This window comes from Drosophila gunungcola, unplaced genomic scaffold (assembly GCF_025200985.1).
Source record: "Drosophila gunungcola strain Sukarami unplaced genomic scaffold, Dgunungcola_SK_2 000095F, whole genome shotgun sequence".
Taxonomy (NCBI): Eukaryota; Metazoa; Arthropoda; class Insecta; order Diptera; family Drosophilidae; genus Drosophila; species Drosophila gunungcola.
The window spans coordinates 125513-151273 of record NW_026453257.1 but is presented as its reverse complement, the minus strand read 5'-3'; the positions used below and the strand labels follow the sequence as shown (position 1 = coordinate 151273).

The following is a 25761-nucleotide window of genomic DNA, read 5'->3' as shown; positions in this document are numbered from 1 at the left end:
GGCAGAGGCATATTAGAAATATAAATATTTTTCATTAGGTAATATGGATTTTATTTTCTGATGGTCGGAATAGATAGAATGCTGTTGTATGCTTGTTCGGAAATCTGCCAATTAGTCGCTTAAACTATTTATTTTAATGGCAGTTGAGGCAATTTGTTGAATTCCTTTTTATCAGCTTAAAGTCAGGGAACTCAAAGTCAGTCTTTAATCGGAATATGTTTGGTAATCCTTTTCTTATCGATATAAACGAACTAACAATAGGAACTAGCTTAATTAAATTATCTCTAGAAAAACCTGGTTTTCCTCTTATCGATAGGCAATCGATCGATAACACAATGGTTGCGACTCATAATTTTAACACTCATCGACACCCGTTGAAACAAGGCTAAACAAAAGCGAAACAAATCTCGTAAAACTCCACTTGACACTTGTCCCCATCGAGTGTGTCTCGTGCTGTCTCTTTCGCCTCTCATCCTGCCATCTCTTTTCCTCCCTCTCATTCAGAGGACCCAGGTCCCAGGTTTAATTCCAATGGTGCGTTTGACGTTGCTGAAATGTCAGCGAAATTTTAACTGGCAATTTGCAGCAGAGCTCACGAGTGAGCTCCTGTGCTGCTAGTACGGCTGCTGCTGTCTCCCCTTAGTTTTCCTCGACTTTTCCCCTTGCTTTCCTCCCCGCATTTTTTCACACGTAGTGTAGTCCAGACGGGGAGTAATGGAAAGGGGACAGACAGACAGACAAGCAGACAAGCAGACAGGCAGTTTGGACTCCTCTTCCCCCCCCCCCCCCCCCCCCCCCCCCCCCCCCCCCCCCCCCCCCCCCCCCCCCCCCCCCCCCCCCCCTGTTCCTCTACAATATCTCAGAGCGTGTCCCTCCGTCTGTCTTCATATTTTCCCGACTTCCCCGCTATCCCAGAGTCTCTACGACCTGCAACAAAACATGGCACAATATGTGGCTATGTCTGGATGTCTGAGTGTCTGGGCCCTGCCTATACAGGCAGTGGTGCCAGGAGCTCAGCTCCAGCATAGGCTAAATTCCGAACAAAAATAGGCCAAAATGGGCCTAATTGTTAAATTATTTTGGAGTTTCATTTTACTTTCTACTCCCTTAAATAATAAATAATAATAATAATAATAATAATGAATTTAAACCATATTACTACTAATATAGTAGTTTGTAGTACAGCTATCAAAATCAAATGCGGAAAAACAAGCTACATCCAAATGGAAGAAAACATACAAGAAACTATAGTTTTTTAAATAAAGGTTGTTATAATTCCAAAATTATGAACATTTTATAATTACTTTTATTTAATACACATAGTAGCATTTTTGGCATTCAACAAATTAAATAAGCATTAATTAAATACGCCGTATCTTGCCTGAAATAGGCTAAACTGGCAGCACTGTGCCTATATAGCCCCTCTATAGCCCACACTTGAGTTTTGTGTGTGCGTTCGCTCATTGGGTGCGACTGTTGTTCCATCCACACCCATTCTATCGTTGTTTCTCGCAGTGTGAGCGTTATTGGTAATGGTGTCAAAATAATTTGGGTTGTCACTTATTTGGCTGCCACGCCCCCTCTTCTCCTATTGCTCCTATTGCCGCCCCCTCTTAAGAGAAAATTGTCGACATTGGTCAGCGAAAAAGTACGGGGAAAAGGGCATCCAAAGTGGGGGGCAAGATTTGGAACATGGTTATGTGAAAAAGGGGTCAAAAGGTCAAGGGTCAGATTCACAAAACAACATTCACATTTTGTTTTTATTGCCAAAATTGTTATACGTAAGGTAAAAAAGGAGTTAAGGGTGTCCAGGTCAAGCTCTAATTGATTTTTACTGGCTATTATAGCCACATGTGAGTACAAATACATTTTTTTGTTGTGACAAAAACATAAATCCTTATGGCTATACTAAAAAATAACACTCTCAAAAATGTGTTTTGTAAAATCGTTAACTTTATATATTTATTTCAATATTTTTTTTCAATTTTCACAAAAAACAATATTGTCTTAATGTATTTAGAAGAATTGAAATCGCCTACTGTTAAGAGTCGAGAAATACTTTTCTTTCTTTTTGTTTGGCTTGAATTTATTTTCTCTTGCGTTTGATAGTTCCTTCATAAATCATCGCTTCGATCATATGGCACACAAAAACAAACTCTGATTGATGGAGAACAAGTGCAGAAACAGAAACAGGAGCATGAATCGCTTAAATGTCACTTGCCGCCCACAAAAAAAAAAGAGAAGAAGGCAAAACCTCTAAGCCGAAAGGCTCACTCCCTCAAAACGCCAACAGAGCAAACCCCTCTCATCATCATCATTTTGCCTTTGTTTGTTTGCTAATAGCTTGTTAGCCATTTCAAAAACAATTTTCTTACTTACACATTCAGGCAACAACGACACAATGGCACATAAACAACAACATTAGACAGCAACATGTGTAGACCATAACTTCCCACTGCCCGCCCCGCACCGCCACGCCTCTTTCACAGGCCACCCCACCCCTTTTTGCATGTCCTTTTTCCTGCTCTGTCATAATTCAAGGCAAAGAACAAAAACGAAAAGCACAAAAACAGAAGGAAAAAAAAAACGTTAAAGAGCAAGTGAAAGAATGGTTGGAAAGTAAGCAAGCAAGGGGTGTGGGGGTGGGGGGATGTTTTTGATATTTGGGGCAGACTTTAGGAAAATGGGGGAAAAGCGGGACACACACACACAGGCACATATTGACAGCTCCTGCCATAAATTTAACAGGTAACATGCGACCCAACAATCCCCAAATTGAACCAAAGCAAAAACTTAAGCTGACTTGCACCAACAACTCAGTATTTTTTTTTGTTTTTTTTTTTTTTGGAAAAAGAAAACGATTTTGGAGTATCACTCATACGCCGTGTGGCACTGGCACGGGAAAGCAGATGATAGATCTATCTTTATCTTTCTACGATAAATGCGTTTCAGTATCACTGATAACTTAATATGGTATATGAACCTTCTTGCTTTTATTAAATAATAATACATTTCTTTATTTAATTTAAAATTAAATACATTTTTAATGCTTAATTTTCAGAAAATGTTTTAAAAAATCCTGAATGTAAGACCTGAAATCCTCTAATTGCCGCTCAAACTTCCACAATGAACCCAATCTGTACCCGCCAGAAATCCCCCTTTACTCGAACAGTTCTCTTCCTTTGGCCAACTTAAATTTTTCCCAGCTTGTTGCTAATATATCATGACAAAAGAAGGGTTGTTTGTCTGCTATCTTCTGTATTGTTTTATAAAGAAATATATATATTTTTTAAACTTTGTTGTTGTTGTTGTGGCTGGAAAAGCCAGGCTGTTACATGTCCGCCCCTTTTTGTTTTTCGGCACAAACTTTGTCGCAAGTTTTGTTTCGCCTTTTTCAACCCTTTTTTTTTTTGAACGCATCCGGTGCTGAAATTTTTGCAACCTTTCCCCCCCCCCCATGTGTTAATGGCAAATTAAAATTCACTTAACAACATTCCACTTTAGTTTGTAATTTGAAATTTCATTTCGAGACTGCACTTGCCATTTGGCTGGCGCGCTGGCCCTCGTTTTTTATTCAAATACCAAAAATCCTCGTTAAGAATTTATGAGCAGAGCCACAAAAGCCGCAGACACCGCTCATGCAATTTGCATCCTGTGGGTGCTCCACCCAAAAATGGTTATACGGAGGGGTTTTCAAGGGGGTTTTTCAAGGGGTTTAACAGAGCGGCTTGTCAATAATAAATAAGCAATGCGGTAGACAAAAAGCTTTGAGTACAAAAACGAACTTTTGAACACCCTTCGAAGTATAAGTTTTTTGTTATATGTAAGTGTCATTACAAAGATTTCATTTTAAGTACCTTCTGAATTCATTATAATTAGTGGTCTATATATTTTTTGATTACATTTAATAATAGCTTACATTTAATACTAGCAATAAATAAAGCGTTTTATATTTCTTTGAAATTCAAGTTTTTGTTACCAGTTTTTGTTTTTCATTTTCTCTCAGAAATATTCATATTCCAATAAGACAAAATCGTGGGATTTTTCATCCAATGTAAAACCGTTTTTACCCCCTATTTTTCACCCATCGATAGGGTATGCAAAGTAATGCGAAAAATTCCCTGAGTCCGTGTCTGGCTCTTCATATTTCCTTGTCCTCTGGGGGGCGTCTTAAAAGCTTCTGTTCGCCCTCTGTTCCACCTCCACTCCGGGGCACTTTCTTTCAACTCTTCGGTGCACGGAAAACGAAAAACTCTTTGGTCATGGAAAGGATGAGGAGTCTTGCTCAATTGAAATCAATTAAAAATCAATCAACTCAAATGTAGTGAAAAACCATTTTTAATTGAAAAGCAGGAGTTGAATGTGCGGAGAGGTGAAGGTGAGAGTTCCGGAATCCAGGATCCTGAATACTGGATACTGAATTCCGGACTGGACCTGGCGGCACCTGAGTGCCGAGTGCTGAGTGCTCAGCTCAATCCCTTGGTTCAAGTGGCTTCCACTTCCACTTGCCGAGAGAAAAAGGACACACAACACACCACACCACACACACACATATATGGGCAACTGAGTTGTAGAGCAAAGTGCATGAATATTTTATGAAGATAAATAAGGATAAAAACTTCAAACGACCACGAAAAGTGGACTGAAAAAGTGGGCTGAAATGCGGACAACTGGGCGTATGAGCAATGGGATTTGGCATTTGCATTGCCAACCAATTGAAACAGAAATCAAAGAGTCGTCGTCGTCGGCCGCCGCCGCACTACTTTGATTGCCAATGCGCAAAACTTTTTCACCATATGTTCAAAATGGTGGTTAAAAAAGGATGGCAAGGCGGTTGGTTGGTTGGCTCACTTATTTGGAGTATGGACAACCGCTAATGTTGTCTGCGTCCAAGTTAGAGCAAGAATAAATTTTAGATACCCTGTTGTGAAGGGTTTTCAGGGGTATTCACTGTTGTATTGGTTTTGTTGCATATATAAATCGTGGTTGAAAACTCGAGGTCGTGGTTGGTAATAAAGTTCTATTAAAAAAACACTTTTTCAATATGAATGAAAGTCAATGTAAAGCTTCATAATATAAATCAATGTTATTGTAAGAGTCAAGAGTTCAAAGTCTTCCATATAAAAATGGTTTTTAGTTAAAAAAAAAAAACAGAACTTTGTACCACTATTATAATACTTAAAAATATCTCTTTCATCATTATAATTATCTTACAAATTGTATCAAAGTTACATTGTATTTTACTAAATTAAGAGGTATTTAAATAACCATTACCTTCCAAAATGGACTCAATTTAATGAACTTTGACCATTGCCTGCATTATGAGCCGAATGCTCAAACAACAAACAAACTGCAAACGGAAAAAAGCCAAACTCATTTCAAAGCTATTAGGCGAAGTAGGAAAAACGTCCGACCAATACCACTCACAAAGGCAGTGAAAGAGCTATCAGAAGAAGTAGAGTACGAGGACAATACGAGGGTGGCCAAAACATAGAAGCACAAACCGACAAAGATGGCAGTCATACCTAATCACAAGGAACTAACAGTTTTGCTCTAGTTTTGTAAGCTCGAATTCAGCTTTAATATGACATTTTTGCACTGCAACGAGAACTAGAAAAATATAACTTTGTATAATTTATAAAATAGAATAAAGAAATGATTATCGGTTGCACGAAGGATTCAAAGAAATATTTTTTGAGGATTATTATTTTTAATTTTAGTGATAAAAGAATTTCCAAACTAAGATTTTAAATCTTTCTTTGCAACCAACTTAACCTTATATATAAGGTGGAAACGCAGGACGTAGATTTTTAAGGTTTATTTATTGTTTTTGTCTTCACTCAGCTTTGTGTTGTTAATCGGTTTTTAAAAGTTCTTATAATCAATCTTAATATTACACGTCTGGTATCTCTGCTTATACTATTTCATGTTTTCGTCTGCAACGCATAAACAGAAGCCATTTTGATTTCATGTATACTAGAATTCATAAAATTCGTGGCATTGACATAGTATATTTCGCGAAAACATACTATTTGTTTTCGTGTTTTCACTTTCCCCATCTTTTGCGATTAAAGCAAAAGGCGTTCATGCGTTAGAAATCGCACGCCCTTTTCGGTTTGACCCAAAGACCGACAGGGGGAGCCACTCAATGTAATGAAGGTCATTAGAAATGTACTTTAAGTCACACAAAAAGTGCGTTACTGATGGGCAGGAATAAAACGGGAGCGGGTCGAAACTCTCTCTTTCGCACGCATTTTCCGAATCACCCCGCCGCTTTTCCGACCCCTCCCACTCAGCTTATTTTGTAGGCAGCTTTGGGTCATTAGGTGACGCCTGTCGATGGGCGCAAAACGTAATTAGTCGACGACGACGGCGATGACATCGAAACATGTAAAGTGGAGCGCTCCACTGACCCAACGAACGATCCATGGCCCACATTCCGCCCCCATTCTGCTGCCACTTTTCTTGGCCATTGATGGAGAGCCAAAGTCTTGGCAAGAAGTTGGTAATTAGGATGTTTGTGATGCTGACAGACAGCCAGGGCAAGTTTAAAAGGGATGAGAGTTGGGTCATAGCTACACAGGTTCTCCCAACGGGTTAAGAGTCACGGTGGCATTTGTAAATTAAGTTGACATCTCAAGTTGAACTTGTTTAATTAGATTTTATCATTATAATCAAGTCAACAGCGGCAACTCGACACGACTGCCGCGTTGTTTGTTCTTTTACCCGGTGTCCTTGAACTCGAGATTTAGATTGAGATTCTTCTTACCCAAAAGACGGTGAAAGGTGCAAAAGAGAGCGCCGTTTACTTGATTAAAATTTGCATTCGCGTTGCAAATGAAAAGCGGAATCCCTTTAGAAGTAGACAAAAGCTAAAGTTAAAGACTTTCCAAGCACTTTGGCCGGTTCTTGCCTGGGTAATTTGATTTGATATCTCAACGATGATTCTTAAATCTTCCTTGGCCATTTCTCAATTGGATCTGCTTTATCTCCATTGCTTCGCCTTCAGAGCCAATCAATTTCTGAATGCAACAATGTGACTTAAGCTCCTTTCGTAGCTGAAAGTTGCACACTTGCAACAGTAAATCGCATTGATTGTGCGGCTGGCTTCCTCCTACTTTTCACTTTTGGGCATCAAAGTGTTAAGAATGATATCGAGAAGAGCTGGTTTCATAGGCAGAAATGCGTTCCTTTGCACAGACATACGTTTGGCTAAAGAAACGAGGGATAAGAGTATTTTCCTCTTTGCAAAAATGTGGCAAATGGGAAAAATAAAACAAAGGAGCACGAAATCCTTCTTCAATTTCGCTGAAAAAATTACAGAAAAAGACGCATCTTCTGCACATTGTTTTCTTAGTGCTGCTAAATACATAATATAAACTGAATAAATCAGCAAAGACTTGACCCAACCACATAGCAATACAAATGTATTAATAATAGCCAATAGATGGAATTAAAATGATTTTAAGTCGAGCACAAAGCTGTGAGGTATTATTACTATCTTTAAGCTTTTCAATACTACTACACTAAAATAAACTAACATACAGACAGTATTAAAGTATAAGTATTAGATTTATTTGCCTTTTTAAATAACCTGTTTTTTTTGCTGTGTAAACACACTCCTCAAAATCCTGATTTGCTTCAATTACTTAAGCAGTCAATGCCACAAAGCAGCAACACTCGAATGCAACAACAACATAGCAACAGCAACAGCAACAGCAACATCCCAGCAGCAACATCAACTGGGAACATTGAACGCTGAAGTGGCGACGTTGAAAGAAAGCGACTTGTGTGCTTATTTTTAAACGTATTAAGGAAGCGGCGTACTAAGGAGTCGCCAACAAGAACAACAATAACAAGAACAGCAGCAATATAGTATAACAACAACGAAGAATGAAGAGTTGGCAATTGCGTTGAATAAATGATGCACGTGCAACGTGAAAAAGGGGGAAAAAAGGCATGGGAATGTCTGAAATCGACATTCAGTTGACTGCACCCGTCTGCCTGGGTTTTTTCTCTTTGATTTTCTGCGGTTGCTTAAGTTCCAGGCGATTTAAAAATCTAAATTGAAAGTGGAAACTAAGTAACATGTTATTATTAAAAATATTATTTACAAGATATTAATTAGAAACATGAACTTTTTCAGCTAACAAAGATCTTATATTCTATGTAACGACTATATGACAATTTTTAAGCATATATCATTAAAAACAGTTGATTATCCAGTAAATTAAATTACACGATATAGTCAGTTTTTTTTTAAATGTATCTCAATATCTCGAGAAATAACGAATTAATGAAAATATTTCGGAGTATATGCTGAAATTATAATACAAGAGAGGTGCTGTTTCATAAACCTAAGCTCTTTTTGGATTTCTTGGCCCCTCTCCAATAAGCAAATGGTCCCGGCTTATTAGCTGAAGGACATTACCACCACAAACCCTCTATATAACACTTTGTGGGCCATAAATTATGCAAAAATGTTTTTTTTTTTTTTTTTTTTTTTTTTTGCGGCAGCTTCGCGCAGAGAGTGTCAAAAGCTTAAAATTCTTGTCGGCAAAGTGCAGTTAAGGAAGAGATACAACACTCCCACCCACTGTCCCCTTTTGTCACAACCCAGTGGTGACTTAACACTTTTGCAGCTAAAGTTTGGTTTGGCCGCACTTTACTTTACTTTTTGACAGTCATAAATTTGCGTCCAGCATAAATTCGACAGCGAACCCAAAGGGAAGAAAAAAAATGCCCCTGTTTTTGCGCTTCAACTTTGGACAAAGAATGCTATGCTACGGCACAGTATTAGTGCCGAAAAGTGCAAGGACATAATAAGGGGTATGTGGTGCCAACTGAAAATGTTGGGTATCCTTTTTAGCGAAATGAAAACTTCTCCCAAGCACTTGCAGTTGCAACTTTTTTATTTGGTAAAGCCTGACCTTTGGAACCGCCCCCGCCGCCTATTTGTTTATATACCCGTTTTGTGCACTCAAAACAAACGAAAAATTTCCTCTCAAAATTGCGCAATTTCAAGTTCTTGAACCGATATCGTCCTCTTTCATTCGCGGCAAGTCAAGAGTAACAAAATATTTTTTTATTCATGTATTTTGGTGACTGTTGAAAAAGGGCAAAAAGTTGGCAAATTTCAAAAATGTTTCCTTGGACTAACTTTAAACTTGAACACTATAGCAAATCCATCAATTAACCGGCTTTTCCTGAGGCCTCCCCCCGCCCCTCTGTCTTTTCAACCCAACAGCTGTCGTTTCCTGTAGAAAAAACAGATACTACAATGATGTGAAGGAAAGGGGAAAAACAGGCTACGCATTGATATCAAAGCCACAAAACATATCAAGACAATTTTTCATGACGCCACGAACAGGCGGAACAAGATCCCCTTTTTGCATTTGCCCCCGAACACAACACACTCCTTCTCTGGAAAACTCAGCTCCCCCGCTGCCTGCCTTTTTCCAAGCCGCACCACCCCCCTCTCGACCGTTTCCATTTATTTCCTCTATAAGAAAGTTCCCCTGATAAATAACAGTTTGTACACAAAAAAAAAACAGCAGCTTGGTATCAATGTGATATCCCAAAGGTTCATTTGTTCAATGTAAATAATGTAAAGATATCCAAATATATTGATTTTGCAACTGCATTTATTTACTTTCATATTAATAGTAATGCAAACAATATTCGTTAGTTTTTTTTTTTTTGTAGTATACATTTTATATTTTTCAAAGTACTTGTTTATTATTAATAATGACCACACGACTCAATTTATTTACGTTGTTTAATATGTGTTAAATGCATTCTTTTTAATAAATGTTTTATATTTTACAATTATTATTTTTAGAAAATATATTATTTCTTTTATTTATATATCAAAATTATTATATCAAATTAAAAATTATAAATTATTAAATTTTTTCAAGTTTCAAGGCATCAATTATTCATCATATTTAACATCATATTGTATTACATTTATTTCAGTGTACCTTGCAGCATTTTCACAACGCAACAAATGCAAATTGTTGTCATTCAGGGATATATCCTACCGAATTGGGCGGTGGGCGGTAGGCGGGTGGCGGTGGTAGTTCCCTCTTTTAAACCAACAAGGACGCATGATTTTTGCGGTGCTTTTGTGTATATTAATGCGGCTGGCAAAGTAGCTTTTAATTAGTATGTTGTCTGCGGCCGCAATTATCCCCCTTTTTACCACCTCACCCCTGGAATCGGATTCGGATTCGCACAGCCCACACTTGTTTTTGGGGGCTTTTGAATGGCTTTTCCAGGTGGCAGGAAAATGGGAAATAGTTTAAGGCTCGTGAGTCAACGGTTTTGGTTCTCCTGGCTTCCCTGATTAGCTCACTTTTTCCGGGGACGCATCATAGAAGGAGGGGGCTCAAAGTGGCTTAGGTTCCCGCAAATAAACTGTGATGCACAGAGGGTTATGATGGTGCTGGTGATGGTGATAACCCCGCCACAACAGATACTTTGCCATCCTCAAACTTTTGAGGGGATTAAGCGATTCGGTTAAGGTTCTGAATGGGGATTTGCACACAAATGCACTGTGGTTTTACCCACAAATTCCATAATGGTTCAATGAGGCTTGCTGAATTCGAAGGCATTAAATGACAGGGAGAGGACATGTTATACCTTTAATTTTACTTTTTTTCATATACTCAATAGATGACTGTCATTTAAATGATTGAAAGAGGGTGGAGTAAGTCAAAAACAAAGGGAATACATTAAAATACCACATTAATATTCACATACTTTGCACGTTTTTAAAACGAACTTTAATTTTTGTAAGCAATTTTCTATGATATATATTTTAAATGATGTACATGATGTTTACATACTTTGTACGTTTTTAAAAAGGGCACTTTAAATTTCTGTAACAAGTGTTTTGTTTTTAGTATTTTGAAATTCAAAATATTTTAAATAGATGTTAGCAAATGAGTACTAAAAGTACTTCTCATAATTTTCTTCTCTTCTTTTCGAACCCGTTTTACCTATTCCATCCACTTTAATGCTCCACCATTCAATTATCACCAAGGATTTTTATGGTCATTGGTCTCGTAAAGCAGACCAAACAGCATCCATAAGTCTGGTTATTATCCTCTCTACCATTATTCCAGTTCTCCCATTTTCTTGATTGAAGTTTGAGGTTTCACGCTAATTAGATGGCACGCAGGCGCATGACACAAAATGCTAATGACGGCGGGAAAAAGCTGGCTGGAAAAAAAGTGGGCGGGGAAAGCTGGAAAAGAGGGGAAAAACGGGAAAAGGGGGAAAAGCAGCAGCGACTGTAAGGGAGCTGCAATTGCGGCTATGATTATTAGGCATAAAGTGTTGAGGTTGCTGCTGCTGTTTTTGTTGTTTTTGTAAACTTGGCCCAGGCCTAAGTAACACGATTTTTCTTCATTGTTATTTCTTGGCACGCGATCTGACAAGTAAGACTAGTTATTGTTGGTGTTCCAATGCACTGCAATAAATACCAAGCAATTTGCCGTTGACCAGCTCATAAAAAGAACATACAGTTATGAATATATTGGTATATTTTTAGCTAAAGTATTAGCGCGAAAACTGAAAAAAATACGACATATTAGACCAAATCTTTAATCTGAATTATGTTAAAATTGTTGGTCAATTTAAAAACAAAAAATAATGTGAAGCAACGTGAGTTTAATTGTTTTGTTCTTGTGAGCTACTCTAGCTTTTAAAAGATTTCAGTCACCTATTCTTTTTTTTCGGTGCAGGTATATATATACGTATATAAACATAGCAATGGCTGTTTTTGTTTTTGCCGGACTTTGAGCTAGTCAAGCAAGCTGTCGCCATCGCCATCGCCTTCGGATGTCGTGTTATGCGATTTACATCGAGTGTTGTTTTCTGGGGAGAGCTTTCCACTCGACCCACCACCACCCTCCCCCTCCCCCACAATGTGTAACAACAATGTGTATATATAGATTTAGAAATTATAGTTGATGGCTTACTTGCAATTAGCGAGGTCCGTTGCCGTTAATGCTGATGTTGCTGCTTGATATGACGTCGATTATATTGTCGATTCTTCCACACTAACGACGATCTGAAAAGCAAACAAACAGAGAGACAAACAAACAATTAATGCCGGTTGAGCTCAATTATCATACATTAATCCATTCATCGTAAAAAGGTCGCTACCATTCAAGCCCATGAATCAATGCTGCCCCATTAATCGATCATATTACACTATCCAGTTGCTGATTTAAAGCTGATAATTGCTGCGGCGAAAATGTTTTCACTATAAACGCAATTATCAGTGAGTCAAAGGGCATGCAGGTTAATAATTTTGTTGTTAAATTAATAATAATTAAATTTATACAGAAACTGGTAATAGAAGCTAGATAGCACAAATTGAAATACTTGTACTTTATCCATATTTCAGCATTAAACAGGGAACGACAAAGTTTTAAAACATTTCACTAATGCTTATCAATAATTGTAAAAAACCACACTTGGTTTTCTTAGAATTCAATATTAATTTCTGATTAGACAAGTTATTTTTAAGAAAATCTTAATTGTAAACAAAACTAGAAGGTATATTATTTACGATAATCAATCAATCCATTTTTACACATTTCTTTTTTTGAACTGGTAATAACCCCAAAAAATTAAGTGGAAAACACCTGCGCTTGCCGATAAGACTTTTAGTACCTTTATAAGCACCGTTTACGATGTAGCAACTTGTACTACTTATCAGCAAGCCGAACAGGTAGATATAGATAAGATTAAGTGTCTAAAGCTAATTTTCTTATCTGTTTTTGTGTGCGGCACTTGGATTTTTTCACAAGGCTATAGGAACTGGGAACTTATGCAGATATACTACATTATAGTACGTATATCTGGCATGAAAATAGCTGAAAGTAATATGCGCAAATACAGCTCGTTAACTTTAATCTCTCGGTAGGAGAGGTTCCCACGAATTTACTTCTGAATTTTGGGCTAAGACAGACCAGTCTGCAATCTTATCTACCGCCCATTTGCGATTACGAATCTTATGATAAGGTTCTACTGTCTGACGGTTCGAATCTTGGTGCAAAAGGAAAATTAATATATATGAGAATGGAGAAAAATCCAAAATCTCAAGCGCATAACGAATGTGCGGCCCAAAAAATAAATAAAAAATAAGTAAACTATATAGTGAAGAAGTGGGGAGTGGGCAGACATTACATTTTCTGCTCCAAATACGCTTTTCACAATTTTCACACACACAAACTCACTGGGGAGAGCCTTTTATTTTACTTTTGCCGCACGCGTCGTATGCGCAATGTTTGCATATGTATAAGTTGGCCGAGTCAGTCATTCATTCAGTCAGTCAGTCAGTCAGTCATTCACTCAAGTAAGTCACGGGTTTTTTTGTTTATTATTTTTAAAAAAGTGAAAATTGTATTTTGCTATTTTTTTGTTTTGTGCAGTTTTTGTTTTTCTTCTCTTAACCCCTCCGTTTGCTTGTATTTCTTTTTGTGTTTCTAATGCAGCTGAAAATTAATTCAAAATTTCCATAGCAAAGTGGGCGCTATTGGGTTAAATATGTGTACTTTCACAGCTTGCAGCACTAGTCCAGCGCCCAGGGAGACCACAAATTTGGATCGCTTCGAGCAGGGAAATTTAATTCTGGAGAATGTGATATTAAATCTTGTTTTTCGGCTAAAGGAATTGAAAAACAGGCGCCCTTCTCTTCAATACTTAAAAGTATTTTTTTTTTACAAAATATAAAAACATCTGCGATATCTAGCATGAACAATAATTTTTGAATTTAGTGGAAAAAAAAACATTTTCTTTTTTAAATCAAAGCAAAGCAATGCAAAGAGATTTTTAAAATTTAATTATATTATAATTAGAAATATTATATGTAATTAAGACAAAACAAAAGAACAAATAGCACTGTTTATAATACTAAAATAATTCAATACACGTGTAAAAAGTTTCAAGTCTTAAAAATTTATTGGACTTCATTTACCAGTCCATTCAAAATCGGGAAAATTTTAAAACGAGAATCGCTTTAATTCATTTTTGTATATACTGCCCACTCCAAATCAGTTCCATTCCATTTCATTCGTCGATATTTTTTATTTAATAGCATTTCGTGCAATTGAACTCATTATCTCATGGAACTCACTTATTGTTATTAAACATTTCATGTCCATAGCCCCGAAATACCCCGAAAATTCAGTCCGCACCCGAGGGCATATTGAAAATATGGCGATAAAAAATGAAAGTTTTGCGTTGATTTCGAATGTTTATTAACGCGATTATCGAGCATTAAATGTTCGTTTGAATTGCCCGCTTTGTTGCTGTTGTTGGTTTTGCGGTTGGCATTTGAAAATGTATTTTCAGTGTTGTCGATTATTTGGAAAACGGTTGAAAGCGATGACATCTAATCAATTTGCGCTACCCCCGTTTTCCCCCGTTTTTCCCATGGTTCGCTGCATTTGCTCGACGGCTGCAGTTTTAATTAAGTGTTTAATTAATGATGAGCCTCTCAAAATTGAAAAGGGGTGGTCGCAAGGGGTGGAGGCTATGGCAATTGAAACTGCAATTGCCGTCAAAGGAGGCAAATGACATTGGATTGCGGAGCGAACGAATTGAAACCATGTAAGTTCGACGGCTTAATTACAAGAAAACAAGGGGGTGTTGTACTAAAATAACAATATAAAAGGAATTAAATTAGATATTTTAAGCTATACATGATTTAGGTGCTATAGTTCCTAAAATGATTTACTTTTAAATTGGTTTACTTGTATAATTAAATATATACGCACATAGATAAGTTTATATTTAAGTAAAAAATAATTTTTAGTTTTTAGGCAGGCTTCGATTTTTTTTAACACACATTTTTAATTATACATCCTGAGTTCTGATAAATTTCTGTCCACTATAAAATATTTCTGGAAGCAAATCTTTTGGTATCAAAATCAATCAATATTAGCCCCTATATAATGGCCAATTTTGCATTCGTGGAACTCAATAAACAATGGCAGTAAATCAGTTGAACCCAGGGTTTACTTATTCAATTACATACACGCACCCCTACGAATTTTTCGTTAGCGAGGGTCAAAAAACACAGTTTTCCGTTAGGGTAATCGACGAAAAAAAAAATTAAACGCAATGGCAGGCTGTTTATCTTTAGTCCTTTTGTTATGAGGGTCGCTCGGGGGAAGGACGGGGAAAAATGGGGAAAACGACCTTGCCCAAGGGTCCCCACCCACTTGTATATGTGGATTCAACGCAATCCAAACATTTTCAAGCATTTTTCTTTGCATTTTCAATAATAATTCGTTGGCCTTGACTTTGCCAGGCACTTTTTTTGTGTGGGTTGGTTTTCCCTTGTTGTTTGCTCCTCATTGCCAAACATTTATTTATTAAGGCCTTCGTAATCGTTTACGGCAGACGCAACAAAAGCAAAGAAATTATTCAATAGTGCAAATTTTGGGGGAGAAAAGCGGTGGGGCGGTTGTCGGTGGGCGTGTCCATGCAAATCAAAAAGGAAAATGTTATAAATTGTCTAGAAAAAGGTTCGGCAAAGTCTCCATACCAGGCTAATATTCCCCTATTTGCTGTCACATTTCCTTTTCGCTTTGGCTTGGCTTGGAAAAAAAAAAAACAATATATATAAATAAATAAAAGTATATCTATGATATTGTATCTTGTCGTGCTGGACGTGTAAGCGATTTGCTTGAAGGAATCTGGGAAAAAACCAAGGCGTTTCCCCACTCATGATGTAAATGTTATGGCACAGACTCAAATTTGCTGGCTTATTGCCTTTCGGTTGCTTATAATAAATACAGTCTAGAGTTTGTCCCCCGCCCAATTGACCTGAAATTAGAACGGTTCCAGTAGGCTTTTCACAAGTGGGCAGGCAGGCAGCCAGGCAGCCAGTCAATCGGCTTCAGGTTGTCTCTGCCAGTTTTTAGGGAGCCCACAAAGAGAACCAGTTCGAGAAACGGAAACCCAACCTGATGGATGCCTATATATTTGTACCTCACTCCTCCCCAACCCCCGTGTGGAAACCAGTTTTTCCGGGGGCGTGGCAAACAAATGACCACTGCAAACCCACATCGCCAAGGCGATTTATCACGGCCAGAATTAACAAATCCCCAAAAATCTCGTATCACAAATCGCAGAAATCTGCCAGAAGTCCAAGTCTCAATCCATTAAATGCCGTGTCCCAGCTGATTTAAGTCCGACGGCAATTGTGGACAAAAGTGTCCAAATGCTAATTTTTCATAAGCAGAGCAAATAAGCATAGCTTTCTTTTGCATGTCACACAAAAATAAAATGACAAAATTAATGTTAAAAGAGTGTCTACACAGGGAAAACAAAACATGATTGTATGATTCATTTTGGGACTTTTATAAATATTTTAAATATCAGGCAAATGTCAAAACTATATTTTTGGGTATAATGTTTTGTTAAACTATTAAAAATGTATTAGTTTTATTACACATAAAAAAAAAAATTATTTGTGACGGCATTTCGAATCGATTTCCACTTTTTTTCTTTCGATTTAGAAGGTTATTAACCCAGAGAAACAGAAATGACAAGAGATTAAAGTGTAGCTGGCATATCTTTATGATATTATTTCGCATTGATATTAACAATGTGAGCATTTTTTTTATCTGTATAGGATTGGGTCCCAATTTCCCCCGTGTTGATGTTGACCATAGCTAACCAAAAGCCAAAAACCGAAAATCCGGCGAACCAACCGCAGCAGACAGACCAAACCAAACCAAACCAATCCGAATCTGAATCTGAATCCCAGTCCCAATCCCTCCACTTGACGCCTGCGGTTTAACCCCTTTTCCTCACTGATATAAGCCGCTTAACTGTTTGTGCTGCACAAATATGTTAAGAGGCGGCGGCGGATTGCGAGGGGGCGTGGCAGCTGCCAAGAAATGCGTCCGAGGGGAAAAAGCGCAGGTAAAAAGGTCACAAGTGGCAAATATGGTAATGCAAAAGGGATCACTTTGAAAGTTGTTTTTTGTTTGGACAGAATAAAGAAATGCGATTAGAAAAATATGAGTAATCGAGAGGGTTTAAATCTAAAAATGTATATGCTGCAAAATTTTAAATCAACAGTTTATTAAGGTATCAATAAAGTTTGAATTTATTTAACAAACAAAAACAAAAAATGAGTTTAGGCAACATTTATCTTTTTATTTTTCTGTGAAACATGCTTTCTCACAACAAAAAATCCAATTAAAATATCAAAATATTTTCCATTGATTTTCGTGAGGATAACTAAATTATCCACCGAATGGAAGATCGTTTTTCCAATTTTGCTTTTCCTTTTTGGCTGGCCTCCAAGTTGAAATTGCAACCTCCATCGAAAATTGCATTTGCGGGAAGCCTTTGCCGCGACCTTTCTCTATATTTTCCCCCCGCTTTTCCGACCAAAAACTAAAGTTGGTAGGTCTTGTCACTTTTGACATTTCTCGCCGGGCCTTTTACCGCTTTTATGCCTTTCGGGGAGTTTCCCCCCTCCGAAAAAAACTCAAAACTCAAAAAAAGCGGCCTTAAAAAACGTGCGCCCAAAATGGATGAGAGGACGATGGACAAAAACAACGAGAAGTAACGCCTACGACTATTTGATACCCGTTACTCATCTAATAAATTTCAAAATATATATGCCCCCAGAAAAGAATCGGGCTTTAGGTGGCGCCATCTGCCGAGCAGCAGGGTCACTATTACAATTCGAATTTCCTTATATCAAAAAAAAAAGTTATGACTTCTAAAATAATGCTTGGATTTGGAATAAAGGTTTATGTGTCAGAGTAAAATGACAAACACATAAAATTGACAAGAGTGGGCGTGACCAAATTTACAAATAAGCTTGCGCTGCGTAGGCATAGCTAGAATCCGCATGCTTAACCCCAAATGTCTGGCTTTTTACGGTTTCCGAGAACTCGAATCTTCATATGGACGGACAGTCGGAAGGACAAGCAAACAGACAAACAAACGGACAAGGCTAAATCAACTCGGTTGGCTATTGATCCTGATCAAGAACATATATATCTTCTACCTGTAACATACTTTTCAACGAATACAATATACCCTTTAACTCCATGAGTTAAGGGATTGGGGAGTGCCTTAGTGGTTGGTTGGGCAATAAATCTGCTGTCTTTTTCTTGCAGCAGCTGTCCAAAGGAGCAAAAGACAAAGCGGCGAGGGGAAAAATGCGGGAAAATGGGAAACTCTGCCTGTTGCGGTCGCAATTTTCTGTTTACATTTTGCATATTGCCTTCCTCCCCCCAAATTCAAACTGAAAAGGTGGCTGCCAACTAAACGCTTTCGGGAGATTGGCAGTTTTAAAAAAAAAAAAAAAAAAAACGAAATCCAAAATCCTTCTTCACCACGCCACTGTGTTATTTGCATTGAAAAAAGTAAAAGTTTTTCGATATGGTTCGCTCTTTATGACTGCGAAATCTATATAGCTATCTATCATAGCACCGGAGCTCTAGAGATGAAGATGGAAATAAAAATGAAAATGAAGTTGCCTTGTGCAACTTTCCCCCCTTCTAGACGCCCTCACTTTTAAAACGAAACAATGAGCGATATGGCGAGCAGATAAACGAAACGAAAAGAAGCGAAATGAAACGAAGTCATCGCTTTCGTGCCTGCAAAATTAGAGCTGAGGCTCGAGATAAATTTCCACATCTTTGCAAAAAAAAAAAAAAGAAGAAATATATATATAATAGTTAATATACCGAGCGTTGTATAAATTATGGCAAATAAGTAAAAGTGCCTTACTTCAGTTTTAAGACTGCAAGATACCCAGCACTTTGTTGACTTTGTTAATTATATTATTATATGAAAAGATAACGCGTTAGCTGCTACCAACAATAAGATAACACCTATTATGCTTGATCTCTGGAAAAAAAACAGCATACTTAAGGTACTTTTTTATTTTTAAGCTTTTTGACTAGTTAGCTAACTATGGTATACCAAATCTCAAAGGGTTCGAACATTTTTGCACACAAAATGTTGATGCTCTAGCTTTTCATTTTCCCGAGATCTTATAATTTTCTTAAATAAATTCAAGCACATCAGACCCCTTATATACCTTATACAAATTTTTTAAATTTTCATATTTTTCGTTGGGGAAACGAAAACGAAATTGGTTTATGGGTCGCTGACCATTGGCCCCTAGGCCATATATACTTATATATATATCATATATGTTTATGCATATGTGGCAATTATGCCGGGGAAAATGGCGAATAAAAGTAAACTCATTTTGGGCCCAGCTTAGGCCGCACACACTTAACTTGGCAAACGCAAACAAACAACAAACATTCGGATCATGTTCGGCCAGATTTGCACATATCGGTTGGTTGACTCGGGTCAGGGCTGTCTAATTGAGCAATTGTCTATGTTTTGAACCAACTGGATACGTGACACACTATACAAATTGGCGAGCGTCAGGCGAATTGCACCGCCACGTCTCAATAAGATCCAATGATCAATCTCGATCTCGAGAGGATCGAACCCACTCTGATAATGACTTTGCACTGCAATTGAGCTGATCTTGTTGAGCTAAAAACACTGACCTGCAGTTTTCACAAAATGAGCATCAAAGACGAGGAAAACCGATGGCTGGAAATGGAAATATCGATCTTGAGATCCCTTGGATGAGATCAACTACCAAAATCGTTAAATTGCTTGCATGCACTGATAAAAAATGGATACTTAATATAACTAAAAACCGCAATGGATAAAAATCTAAGCGAAAAATATTTAAAATGGGTATAAAATATTTGGATTTACCACGTTATTTTTCACCAGTGTGACTGCCGAACATTGAACTATTTTAGGAATTTGTAAGACGCTAAAATTGATGACATAATTTTTACCCCTGTTCTTCATGCTGACTTCATCTTCGTTGACAATGTTTAATTGGGCTTTTCTAAGCATACAAGCCAAAAATACAACTTTTTTTGGCCAATAAATAATATAAATTCTAAAGCCAAGTTTTTGTTTCAAGAAAATTAAAACAATGAATTTGATTCCCGAGATACTATTTACTAATCGCCAATAAATGCTGCTTTTATAAGCATTACAAAAATAAAATAAGGCTTTTGTTGGCCAGTTCAATTTATAAATTCTAAGCCAAGTTTTGGTTTTCAGAACTACATTAAACTATGTAATGACAAATCAAAAAGTAAAATTCCAAATTTCTCGTAAGCGATAAAATTTGAAATTTGAGCGGATAAAGATCTTTAAAACTGGCAAAATTACCATGGCACATTGCAACTACAACGATCCATCTATGGACTCTCCTATTACCGATCCTCTTTTCATCGATTAAATGCGAGACGATTGCGTAAGTCTGTACAACCCACACACTTCAGCGGCTATGACATGACATTTTTAGCGATCGTCGATGGGATCGTCGGCCACAGGAAACCCCGCTATAAACTACCGAGATCCACCCGCAGCAGTTTCACTTTGTTTGATTTTTACCCGTTGAAGGGAGGAAAGAAGGTACGAGTATAATGAACATTTTTAACCGTCGTCAATCGATGGTAATGCAATTTTTACTCGATACGAAAATGCGACAAGCAACTTAAATGGGTGCGGTAATCAAGGGGGTCGTCTCTTACTTTCTGTCCAAAGAAGCAACAACCGAGCAAAAAGAAGCGAGCGTTCACGAAGAGCTCTTCAAACGGTCGCGCTTCATTGCACAAAGGCCGTAACCCTCTGCTTTGTCTGCGTCTGCACCTCTTTTGCCCGACTTTGGTTGCAGTGTAGTAACTAAACCCCTTTATCGACTGCTTCACTTTAACTCCTCCTCGCTTTGTCAATAAAATATGCTGTTGCTTTCGATGATACTTTTTTTTTTACCGGAAATGGTACTTCACAATTTCAGAAACTAGTTATTGGTTTTCGATTGTCTCCATCCTAAAATCGATTGAATAAATTATTGTTAAATATAGCATTTTGCTATATAGCAAGTTGGATATTTTATATTGCAAAGTTTATAAAATGGTATTTAAAGTTGAAGTTTAAGAATCCTTCCCTTTCAGACTGCATTCACCAGCCACCCAGGGGAAAAGGCGACCGAAAAGGGGCTGCATTTTTAGGCGTTGACAAATTTTGAGCCAAAAAAACAAAGCAGAAAAACCGAACGCAGAAATAAAAAGACAAAATAAAGGCGGCGAAACATCAGCGTCATCGGCATACCGTCATCGACGGGGGCGAAAGTATGCGCAATAATCGAAAAACGTCGACGAGCTGAGCTTAGTGGGGCGATGGATGGATGGGTTGGGAGGGGGGTGTGGTGTATACAAAGGGGAGACCACCATTTTTTTTCTCTGCCTGGGAAATTGAAAGCAACTACGGGGGAAAAACGAAAAGAAAAAAAAGCAGAGCAAAAAAAATGGAAATATTTTGAATATTTTCACGTGCATTTGCATAAACGGGGGTGTGGTGGGGGGAGGAGGGCAGACATTTAAGAGTTGACAAGCGCTGGGCGCCCAGCACTTGAAGCTATAGCCCAAAACTGAAGCCGTAGTCCCAAATGCAGAGCTATACAGCCAGCAAAAAGCTTTTTGGCAATTTTCCCTCAAATCGCATTTTTTTTCGCCAAGTGGAAGAAAGGCGGCTGCCAGGCACGCGACCTTTTTCCTCAAGACAGACAGCTTTAAAAAGGTATTGTCTCATCTCCTTAAAAAAAAAAAAGAGTTGAGAGCGCTAAAAAAGTTGACTTTATAAACTGGGGAAGTTTTAAGTCAAAGAACGAAATCAAAAACTGAATTTTCGCTGCACAAAGAAATTAAAAAATTATAATATATTACTTTCTTCTTCTTCTTTCTTCCCCTATTTTAAAGCTCGGCCAGCGGAGACCACAAATGTGCCACTATTTTTGTGTTGCAACATCTTTTCCCATCTCCTCGTCCTCGTTTCATTTCCACAACCACAAAACCCACTGCAGTTCTGGCATAGAACTGAATGGTATGAAACACGAAAAGATGCCGACACCTGGGTCACTCAAACTCACTCAAACTCACCCAAAACCCCTTGCCAAACCCCTTGCCAAACTCCTTACCAAACCTCTTGCCAAACCCCTTACCACCGCCTCCAAACCGCAGGAGCAGCTCGTTTTTCTTCTGTTTTTCAGTTCGGTTCAGTTCAGTTCAGTTTCAGTTACCGGTTCTACAATGTGCGAGACACGAAGGAGATAATGCTGAAAACAAACCTGCCCCAAGTGCCAAAGTAACCCAAAGTAAACACAACCAGAGGAACCAGGGACCGCGGAAGATTGCAGAAGATGCGAAGAAAAGAGACTCTTTGGGTGCAGGGTAGATTTGCTGGTGATGAAAGTAGAATTAAAACGTTGTACTATTGCTTTTGATGTTTTGGGATGGTATTGTTTCGTATTGCTGGGCAACATCCAACTCCATTAGATCCTTGCTTTTTTTCGCAGTGCTGGTGCTGCTGTTTCTCTTGCTGATGATTTGCCGGCCCGAGTGGCAATGTGGCTAGATATGTGGCATGTGGCCGGGGACTCTTGTTTATGTGTCTGCGCTGTATATGTATGTGTGGCCACATATTGCAACTTGCCAGCTCCTCAATTGGCAAGTGTGTGTTTGTGTGTGTGTGTGTGTGTGTGTAAGCTTGTGGCATTTCTACGGTGAAATGTCTGCGCGTGTGGCACGCATGAGAAGATTTCTTTGTGGCTCCATTTCGCCAATTCGGAACTATTTCGCTTGACCCTGAAATGCAATCGCAGTCGCACAAGCTCTCTTTTTCTTTCCATATTTCTATTGCTCCGCTGGAAATCTTCTAAGCAGTTTTGCAGATTAATTGCTATATCTGGTCAATCTATATATTTGGCTTTAACATATGAATAAATTGGCTTAAAATATTTATTAAGTTAGAAATTGGCTAGAAATTAGTTATGTTGATTTATAGTTTTAAAGCAAGAAAACTCTCTTTTATGATCTTGTTGTTCGGTGGCAAAAAGAGAAGCCTGAGAAGCCTTTCCCCACTCATGGATCATTCATGGAGGCTGTTAATCATCATTGGAGTTTTTGTCTTCGGGCAGAAGAAACATGCGTTGTCGGTTGTCGGCTCCTCCTCTTGACTCCTCCACACCCCTGTTTGGCTATAAGTTATTCCTACAACAGCAGGAATTTGTTTAAGGCATACACATAACACTGGGGCAACAACAACAAACAAACGGCAAAGGCAAACTACACGAAACCGGTTGCCCCTTTGCAAATTTTTTTTCCCCAGCTTCAACTTTTTAATTTTCCTTCTTCTACTGATGCTTTTTCTCCTCCGTCTATTTTCAACTGTGGTTTCAGTTTGAATCAATCATTGAATCGCACTTAATAAATATTTAAGGATTGGAAATTTTTCTATCTGAAGAAGACCTTAGATTTGACTTAACGTATATTTTAAACTTGGGTTTAGCTTTAGAATCAGTATTCAATATTTTTAATCTTTTCTATACCAAGTTCGGAATTCTTCTCAAATATTACCCTTTTTTTTCTGCATTTGACTTTGTTTTCAATCAATTTGAACACACTTTCAGATTACGAAAGCTATTTGTATTTATAGAATTGAAAATTTTTGTTTCCCCCCTAGTTTTTCGCCTTCTTCTGTTTACAGCTGCCAATATTTTTTGGTTTGAAGTTGCTTCCGCATCGAATGCATTTATTAGAGTTTGGCAAAGGAGCTTTCGGTTGCCACGCCCCTCAAGCCACAACCTCATCTTCTTCGCCAACTCAAATCCCCTGGCTTACCACCTTTTGGCCTCGTGAGTTGTAACCAACAATCAACTGGTTGCCCGCTGACTATAGTTGAGAGGGGCAATTCAAGAGGGTAAGGATTAGGGGTATACTTTCACAGCCTTGGGTTTAAACAAATAAAAGAATATCAATTCCTCAGCTAAAGCCGATTAGCACAAACAAATAATCTGCAATTTTAGCTAACTAACAATTAGCTTAAAATAAAATTCTGTTTATTTAAGTAGCGTTCGTCAATTGCAAGACCATATTGGAGCCACCCGCTCAGTTTTCCCACCCAGAAGAACCGCATGGTGACCATTATTACCATTACCACTAGCATTAGCATTATCACCATTACTGCCGCCGCACCTCAAATCTGAATCCAAATCCCAGGCCATCTGAAATATCCATTCCGAGGGTTACACCGCGGTGCAATCCAAATGCCAAACAAGAAATCAAGGAAAAACGAGCAGAATAAATAAGAGCCAGTGGAAAAACAAGAGTCAAATGCAAAGAATAAACAAAGGGGGAAACCTCCTACCCCTCCCCCTCTCATTGCTCGGAAAAACTCACTGGTTAAACAACAATTGCAGGGCAAGAAGAATTTGAGCACACATGTGCCACCAAATTATTCACACCTCCTCTGCATTCTCCACCTCGAAATTCTTCCCTCTCGACTTAACCACGCCCACTCGAGACGCACCTACCCCCACACCCGCCCCCGCCTTTCCACCCTATAATTTTCCCTCACCACCGTTTTTGTTTTTTGCACTCCACCACCAACTCCAATTTCAACTCTGAACACTGAACACCGCATTATTATTTTAATTACACACAAAAAAAACAACACATATGCACAAACATAAAATCTCAACAGATTCGCTTAAATTATTAGGAATGGAGATATATTTCGGTTATTATAACATTCAAAACAAATTGCATTTAAAATCAATTGTTCTTAATTGCCTTTTGTTAGTATATAATCTGTAATAATATGGGACAGGAAAAGGTATCACAATAACATCAAATTCATATTTAATTAGCACAACAAGGGCAGTTTGTATTTTTCTTTATTTTATTTATTTATTTATTTATCAAGACCATTATTGGATACTTTGTTAAAAAAAATACCATTTCCTTAAACGAACAAAAAAACCTACAAACTTGACCTCTGCTGTATGAAGCACATACACATATTCGAGCATGAACACGACTTGGGAGTTGGAGTTTGGACTTTTTGGACTCGGACTCGACGCGAACTTGGCGAAGTGCACTCGACGACAAAAAAGGGCGACACAAATGCGCCCCCAAAAACGAGTGTGTGTGTGCTTGTAACCAGGGGTGGGGAAAAAGGGGATTGCCACAGAATTGCAAGGAGCAAAATGCAACAGCAGCAGCACACGTGTTGCACAGATGTGTGGCAACAGCATAAGTTGGCGAGCGGCAAACAATTACTCCGAAAGTTTTCTTTTTACGGTGGAAATTCGTGGAAGTAAAATAAAAGGGTTCCCCCATCTGAATATAAACTTTTTTACATGGGTTAATATCTTAAAATATGACGAGTTATAAATTTATTTGAATGGATGCTAATTTTTTAAAATATTTTAAGTTAGAGATTGAGCAATGTTTTATGATTTTTTTATCAGACCGTCGCAAGAAGTGACAACTCTAGACACCTGAAGACCACGTTTCATGGTCTCCTCCACCAACTTAAATTCTAATTCCCATAGCCACAGATCCATAGCTAAGCAGAGACGTCAAGACGGCTCCTAACAGCCGCGGAAAAAATCAAGAGATGTGACCAAGATGATAATGATGCGGATTTGAGACTTCAGAACATGGCAGAAATGAAAATTAAGCATTTTCCTTTCGCTCGCTGATTTATTGTAAACCGCGCCTATTATTATTCTCCTACCCTACGCTTTTCATCGCCTTATCTTTTTTTGAATGTTTTATTTTCGAGGCATTTTATTGTGTGTGATTCCCTGTACTT

At 38.0% G+C, this 25761-nt stretch overlaps 2 protein-coding genes across 6 annotated transcripts in view; one reads left to right on the top strand and one right to left on the bottom strand.

The window, feature by feature from the left end:
- Positions 1-25761, bottom strand: part of LOC128265124 (uncharacterized) — a 190890-nt gene that overhangs the window by 53482 nt on the left and 111647 nt on the right. For all 5 annotated transcript variants that reach the window (XM_053000946.1, XM_053000949.1, XM_053000948.1 and 2 more), the window contains one exon: positions 11988-12079. The gene's annotated coding sequence lies outside the window, so the exon portion shown is untranslated. The remainder of the gene's footprint in view (positions 1-11987; positions 12080-25761) is intronic.
- LOC128265129 (uncharacterized) overlaps positions 1-25761 on the top strand; it is a 175897-nt gene that overhangs the window by 66123 nt on the left and 84013 nt on the right. The window lies entirely within an intron of this gene.